The 8,280-nt window shown below is 39.9% G+C and overlaps 1 pseudogene; it reads left to right on the top strand.

The window, feature by feature from the left end:
- Positions 1-6,722: 6,722 nt before the first annotated feature.
- Positions 6,723-6,841, top strand: LOC124623332 (annotated as a pseudogene).
- The last annotated feature ends 1,439 nt before the right edge of the window (positions 6,842-8,280 follow it).

Here is an 8,280-nt window from a genome sequence, read left to right as displayed (position 1 = left end):
GTTCTCTGTCCATACCGCTGCAGAAGATTCTCCTTTTCTTATAAAACGCCTCTTTTGCCATTGCTATCCTTGTTTTAATTTCTGTGGTGCACTTCCAGTCGGTGTCTATCCTGCTTCCAAGATACTTAAAATTTTGCACCTGTTCTAGTGTTTCTCCATTCAGCACAATTTTTATTTCCTTATTTCCTCCTATTGCCAATACTTTTGTTTTATTTGTGTTAATTTTCATTCCATATTTTTTTCCATTAGTTGCAATGGTGTCCACCAAATCCTGTAATTCTTTTTCCACTGTGGCTAGAAGGACCACGTCATCTGCAAATCTCAAGCACCCTACTCTTCTTCCTCCAATTTCTACTCCTTTGTCATCTAATGAGCATTGGTCAATCATATTTACCAAGTACAGGTTGAAAAGAGTAGGTGATTAACAGCATCCTTGTCTTACTCCTTTCCCTAGTCTGATCCAGTTTGTACTTTCTCCTCTCACTTTAACTGAAACTTTTTGATTAAGGTACAATGAGTTTATAAGTCTTCTGGTTTTCCAGTCCACTCTCTTTTCCCTCATAATAGTCGCCAGCTTGTCCCAAACCACATTGTCAAATGCCTTTTCTAAATCGATGAAGCACATATATAGGTCTCTTCCTTTTTCAATAAACCTTTCTCCCAAGATTCGTAGGAGCCCTATTGCATCTCTGGTGCCCGTATTCCGTCTAAAGCCAAACTGCTCCTCGCCGAGATCCTCCTCTATTACTTTTTCAAGTTTTTTATTAATTATTCTTAACATCACTTTGGCTGCATGTGAAATGAGGCTGATTGTCCTGTGCTCGCTGCATTTCTTGGTTCCTTGTTTCTTCGGTAATGGAATCATTACTTTTGTCAAAAAGTCCTCAGGCCATTCACCACTGTCATATATTTTATTACATAACCTCAATATTTCTCTTATTCCGTTGTGGTTCAAGCATTTTAGTATTTCTCCCGGTATTGTATCTGTACCTACTGCTTTGCCATTTTTCATTGCAGCAATGGCAGACTTTACTTCTTCCATTATGATGGTCGGTCCTTTCTCTTCATCACTTACACTGTTGTGTGATTCAAGTTCCAGAGTTTCTGGTTTGCTATTTGTGTCATATAGCTCTTTTATATATTCTTCCCATCTCTGGAGGACATCGTCACGATCTTTATACACTACCTCTTCGTCTTTGCTCAAAATTTCCGTAGTAGCACTTCCTGCTCTGTTTTGTTCCCATGTCATAGTCTTTATTCTGTTGTATAGTAAGTCGTATCTTCCTTTCCTGTCCAGTTCTTCAATTTCATCACATTCCTCTTTTAGCCATTTTTTCCTAGCCTGCTCTGTTTCTCTTCGCAGTTCGTTATTTAACCTTCGGTATATCTTTCTTGCATCTTCAATGTTCTTGTTTTTCAATTTTCTTCTCTCCTCCATCTTGGAAATCATTTCTTGTGTGACCCATGGTTTTTTTGACCTTTTCCCTTTTACATATCCTATATTTTGCTGTCCTGCTTTAATGATTCCTTCTTTCAGCATATTCCAGTACTCGTTGGCATTATCAGGTGCTTCTTTGTCTCGTAATGTGTTTAGAAATTCCCGAGACAGCATTTCTGTAATTTGTTCTTTGTTGGACCTTATCTTCTCTAGATCCCATTTCTTCACCATTGTCGCCTTTTTCAGTTTTTTCATTCTTATTTCTATTTCTGCCATAAGTAAGTTGTGGTCACTATTAATATCTGCACCTGGTAATGTGTGCACCTTCTTGATTCCATTCCTGTATCTTTCTTCTACCAGTATAAAATCGATTTGGTTTCTATATTTATCCCCTGGTGATTTCCAAGTGTAGAGCCTCCTCTTATGGTTCTTGAACCACGTGTTTGCCACTATCAGCTGCCTTTCCCTGCAGAAGTCAATTAACCATTCACCTCTGTCATTTCTCTTTCCAAGACCATGACTGCCTACTATGTTTCCCTCTTTCCCTTCTCCCACAATGGCGTTCCAGTCTCCCATTACTATTTTGCAGCATTTTTTATTTTCGTCCATTATTCTCTCTATTACATTGTACGTTTCCTCTACAATTTGGTCATCATGTTCTGAAGTTGGCATATACACCTGGACAATCAGTAAATCTTTTTGTGCTCCTTTCAGCCTTACACCAATAACCCGGTCATTTGCATAGTCTACATATTCCACACATTTAGCCAATTCCTTTGTCATAATCATTCCTACTCCATTAATTCCTTTTACTTCTCCTCCTGAGTAGTAGAATACATATTCATCTGACTGCAACTCTCCATGTCCATTCCATCTTACCTCAGCAACTCCTACGAGGTCCACATGATTCTTTTCCATCTCTCTTTTAAGGTTTTCTAGTTTTCCAGCTTGTAGCAGAGTTCTGACATTCCAGGTACCAATTCTCGTTTTGATTTTTTGCCTCCTTTCAAGTTGTCCCCCCCCCCCCCCCGGAGATCCGAATGGGGGACTATTTTACCTCCGGACACTGATTTAACATGAGAGGAAGCCATTTTTTGTGCATAAAATGGAGACTGCATTATGCAGGGAAGATAATCTGCGTTGGTATTCCGTTGCCTTCCGCAGTTCTGGAGGCCGCCCCTAACATGGGATACAGACGCCTTTTGCAGCCGCCCGCTCCGGGTCAGACGCTGCATGAGAAGTATAGGTTGGAAAATGAAAGACCCCTAGCCCTCGAAACCTAATAGCGTCAGGGTCGGAAAAGAACAAGAGCTGGCCGAGGGTGGGCAGATAGGAAAGACAGAAGTGAGGAGCCTGGCATAAGTAAGTGGAAGCAATGCCAGGACTCTGCTCGGTGCCCCGTGGTCGCCAGCCACGTATCACTAGGTGTGACTCCCTGAGGAACTACTACTTCACCAGATAACTATATCATAAAAAATTCTGTTTTTGACAGAAAACTCTGGAATCAAAATAGTTTTTTATTGCGTCACTGCCTCTTCATTACGCAAATTAAATGTCGCTAGTACTCAAGAGAAAACTTATTCTGCATTTATTCTTGCTTTTGATGTCTAATATTGCTCCATTAATGCAGACTGGTCAAGTTGGATAGATGGGCACGGATTACGTTACGTTTCTAAAAACTGCAGGCGAAGAACTGATGAAAGAATTACGAGGCAGCTCTACATATCAACACATAAGACGGATCTTGGTAAATGTAGAATGCAGCAGATATGCTGAAATGAAGAGAACGGTGGAGCGTACAGGAATGGAGGACGGCGTCAATCAAACATAAGGGTTGTATTAAATGTTCTAGGTACAACTGTCACCTAAATTCCCTATGAAAATCCGAGCTTTCAGCAATATCCAACATTCAATTTATGCGTGTTGTATGGAGCTGGTTGGGATCAGAGACTCTATTATGAACTTATCAAATAATTTTTAGCTGCAGAAAATGTTTATGATGGCACACTTACTAAAAACATTACACAGAAAATAAAGAAAAAGAATAATAAACAACTGCTACACGTATAGTAAAGAAATCCATTGCTTGCATACCATTCACAAGCTAACACTATTACGGAACTGCAAGTACTTTCAAACTGCACAACATTAACAGCGTTTTCACAACACATAACACAAGGCAGTACACATTGAGACACAAAATAAAGACAAATTATCACTCATTTACAAAATAGTGTGTAGAATATGCAAAGCCATTGATGAGGTTTCAAAAAAAAAAAAAAAAAAAAAAGATGAAACTAAAAAATTATGCTAAATCAGCATGGCCACCCAAATTCAGGTAAAGTGGATAAGGGCCTTAAAATAGAGGTATGGAGAACAAGAACTTTTCGCTTACGGAAATGCTAGATGATAAGCTAGAAAACAACAATGTAAATTTCATCAAAACGTTTTTCAATGTGGATTCTTGTCTAGTTATTACAAAGAGTTAACTCGAAATTTAAACAAAATTATTGCCCTAATAACTGAATAACCAAGAAATACCAAACAATCGTAATATTTAATATGTGCCATGTCATAAATATGCTTATATAGATAAGATCGCATTTTCATTGTTTGTGCTATCTAAGCAAATGAAATAAGTTACAAATTTCTTATGGTGAGAAATGAGAAGCAGCGATCTGTCGTACTTGATAAAAACTTTCTATAGGTAATAAGGCATCAGTATTTATTTGTTTTCGACAACCGGTTTCGACATGCTTTGCTGCGGTCTTCTGATCTAATTTTTTTTTTTTTTTTTTTTTTTTTTTTTTTTTTTTTTTTTTTTTTTTTTTTTGCTACAAAACATGTTTATCGTCAGTTGGAACCTCATATCAAGTTCTCGTGTTAGTACATAATAGGTGGAACACTGAGCAAAGGTTTGTCAGAAATAAAACTTTTACAATTAAAAGCAGTTGTGCACGTGGCCCTCATATGTAGCGCTCACAGATGATTGCTAATTCGTAAAACACGCACTGTATGTGTAACTGTAGCGCAACTGATGATGGCAGCACTGCTAATAAATATTGGCTTAAATTGGCTAAAACATTAAAAATTATTTCAGAGGTATTAATCATTTTCTTTGTCAGTAAAGCAGCTGGCTGGTGACGTGAAGTATTACTGGATTCACACAGAAGTAAATAACGTAGCTGTGCTGTCTGGGACCATAGATTACATTGGCACCAGCGATGAAACCTTCCTCGCAGCACCTTTCTTTCCATTATGACAATACTACGAGAATCCCTCTATCCCATCACCAACCTGTCGGTATTTTGCTGAAAAGTCTCGCTATCTCCAGTGGCTCTTTACCTGAACAGTCCGTTGTACTCACAGCGACAGAAAACGAAAAGCACTAAAAATGTGGCCATGTGTGAGTAGGAGTTGCGGTCTGAGGGTTCCGTACAAATTTAATTGTGTATATAGACAGTTCATCCATTTTGGGAATCGAGAAACTCCACGATTTTTACCTGTTAACAACACTGATGCTGGCAAGATATTCGTCCTATTAATTTCAAGAGTTTCGAGAATGTTTTAATTTAAAATTAGCAGCCGTATGATAACAATGGACAAAATAAATATGTTTTTCGTGTGGTATAATTACAAATTAACAGTTTTCTATTTTTTTTTTTTACTTCACTTTTTCTGTGAAATCTTTCTTCTTGTCAAATGTCATGGTTCTAGGCCAACGGGAAATATCCTTTAGACTTTGATGAGTGAGTTTGCGAGTATCAAAATAAGTGACATAAATGGCCATACATTTTAATGCATCGACTTGAAAGATTCAATTTTTTACACTGCCAAGGGATCACAGACTTTAGCATATGACAGTTTCAACCTTCCCTCAAAAGAAAGGTTTTAACGGTCGCAAAGAAACAGGCAGACGGACGAAAAGTGACACTACAGTGGTTCGGTTTTTAGCGATTTAGGTACAGAACACGTAAAAGGAAGAATTTGGTCTCCAGAGGAGGTTGCAACGGCTCCTGAGCAATTCATCGACTTACCTCTGTGTACATATAAGCATGAACTTCTCTTTGTACCTTAGGCTTTCTTAATTTTCTCTCGCACATACTGTTCGATCAGAATTAAAATAAAAATATTGCCTGCCCGCTGGTTCTGACTGAAGTTATCGGGAAGTTCCCCTTTATTGTAAGGCAAATGCTGGAACTATCAATAACTTTTCACCTAGTGGGACTCCCCCCCTCCCGTCTCCTTCCCCCAGCACTAGCTTGGGTGGTATTCGGCTGCAGAGTCCTTGACTTTGCAAAGAGTCATTCCTCGAACACCATTAAGTTACACCCGCTGGGGAAGAGAACAAAAAGTATTTAAAAAAATATTGTCGTCGCCGGACACCAGACAAATCATTACAATGATATTATGCACAAGCAGAACACAAAATACGCAAACAAACAAATTTAATTCTTGTCTGGAACAGTGGAGACCATTTCCCCAGTATTAAATTAAAATAGATCCAATCCCAAGGTTCTGATTAAGGGTTTTGAAGGTTTCCCTTGGGTGTTAGGTAAATGTGGGAAATGGTAGTCTCCTCCCATTTATTCCCAGCTAGGAGCTACATCAGTCTCACTACCACTTCGTCTAATAACTGGTTGAAAGGAACCGCGACTGTATTGGATGTTTGAAAGTCTTTGTATCAAACGTCTAGGGATAATAGATTGCACAATGTGGAACATCGTTTGTTAGAGACAAATATTCACTGACTACTGCCATCGATGACAGGAATCATTTTATCCAATTCCCCTGCAGTGGGACGACGATAATTCAAAGAACTAGCAGGTGATCTGCATCTGCATATAATCTACCCCAGTAAACTGACAGTGAGTTTCAAGAAGAAAATCTAAGAATAAATGTCTCTAAGCGATTAAAGATACTTTAGGAGTGAAGCAGGAACTTCAATTGTGACGGCCTACCCCTTCCAAGCTGAGAAGATGGCTGGATTATAGGCAACACACATTGCATATGCTCGCCGCAGAGAGCAATTCCCTATGGAGGGGCACAACCTGTAATAAAAGGCGATTAGTGTCGCCAGAAGGCGTCAGCGAAAAATTTGTCTCTGACAAGCGTTGTTCCGTATGGTGTGGTCTGTCACTCCAAGACGATTGATTTAAAAATTTAAACAAAAAACAAAACAAAAAAGACCTGTATAATGGTACGGAACTAAAACAGCCCGTTCTACTGCTTGGAATGGAGAATAAAAAGTGTAAAAATATTATAGGTAGTCTATCAGTACCAAGTCAGCGGCCTTGCCGCAGTGGGAACACCGGTTTCCGTCAGATCACCGAAGTTAAGCGCTGTCGGGCTTGGCTAGTACTAGGATGGGTCACCGTCCGAGTCTGCCGACCGCTGTTGGCAAGTATGGTGTACTCAGCCCTCCTACGGCCAGTAGAAATCATACTTGATTGAGAAGTAGCGGCTTCGGTCACGAAAACTGACAACGTCCATGAGAGTGGTGTCCTGACCACATACTCCTCCGTATGTGCATCCAGTGACACCTATCGGCTTGAGAATGACACGGCGGTCGGACGGTACCGTTGGGCCGTCCGAGTCCTGCTCGGACGGAGAATCAGTACCAAGTTACCAAGTGCTGACTTTTAGTTATTGCTGAATGAGTACTTCGTACCTATACTAAAGTTGTTGACACGCATTCTACAATCCAGTCTCTAGTCCTAGTTACCTGAAGCGTGAGGTAGTACTTCAGTTTATTCGTAATGCTGTGCTTCACAACTGTTTACAGCTTTCTGTACAGTATGTACCAAAGGTGTCCGTTAGAATCCTTGGAAACGCCTCGAATTTGATGTTCCACGTACAATGTAAACTTCCTCTTCCTAATCGTCGAACTGAATTTCGACATAACTGACGTTGATCGCATATGCCTAATGAAATTTTATAGTGAATAAGGCTATCGTTGCCGAAGGAAAATAACACCGGTTAGAGCAAACTGTACAACATACTCTTCTGAAAGAAGAATCTATTCCAAACTTAAGCGCCGGCCGAAGTGGCCAAGCGGTTCTATGCGCTACAGTCTGGAACCGCGCGACCGCTACGGTCGCAGGTTCGAATCCTGCCTCGGGCATGGATGTGTTTGATGTCCTTAGGTTGGTTAGGTTTAAGTAGTTCTAAGTTCTGGGGGACTAATGACCACTGCAGTTAAGTCCCATAGTGCTCAGAGCCATATGAACCATTTTTGAACGAAACTTGAGCTAAATACTGATGATAATTTTGAAATGGGTGAAATATAGTGCAATCGCTCGAGAACCGCAAAGGGGGGAACAATGGTACCACGTCATATTTACTACAAAAATTACTGATAGTACAATGAAAACTCACATTAGCTTAAGAGGGATAACCGCCAGCCCGCTATAGCAATGAATCTGCAGAACCTTAAGAAATGTAACGGCAAAGAAATTTAAGCATAGAATCACTGACGTGGCAACAGAAGATTGTCACATTTTTCCACAGCACAACAGTTCACCGGAAAATAAGTGAACCAGAAAGCACTGAGTTTGCAGAAAGGGAAGCAGTGGTTGGGAAGGGAGTGAGACAGGGTTGTAGCCTCTCCCCGATGTTATTCAATCTGTATATTGAGGAAGCAGTAAAGCAAACAAAAGAAAAATTCGGAGTAGGTATTAAAATCCATGGGGAAGAAATAAAAACTTTGAGGTTCGCCGATGACATTGTAATTCTATCAGAGACAGCAAAGGACTTGGAAGAGCAATTTAACGGAATGGACAGTGTTTTGAAAGGAGGATATAAGATGAATATCAACAAAAGCAAAACGAGGATAATGGAAT

Source organism: Schistocerca americana, chromosome 7 (genome assembly GCF_021461395.2).
Source record: "Schistocerca americana isolate TAMUIC-IGC-003095 chromosome 7, iqSchAmer2.1, whole genome shotgun sequence".
In the NCBI taxonomy this organism is placed as follows: domain Eukaryota; kingdom Metazoa; phylum Arthropoda; class Insecta; order Orthoptera; family Acrididae; genus Schistocerca; species Schistocerca americana.
Note: the sequence above shows the minus strand (reverse complement) of the source record. Positions and strands in the feature narration are given on the sequence as shown.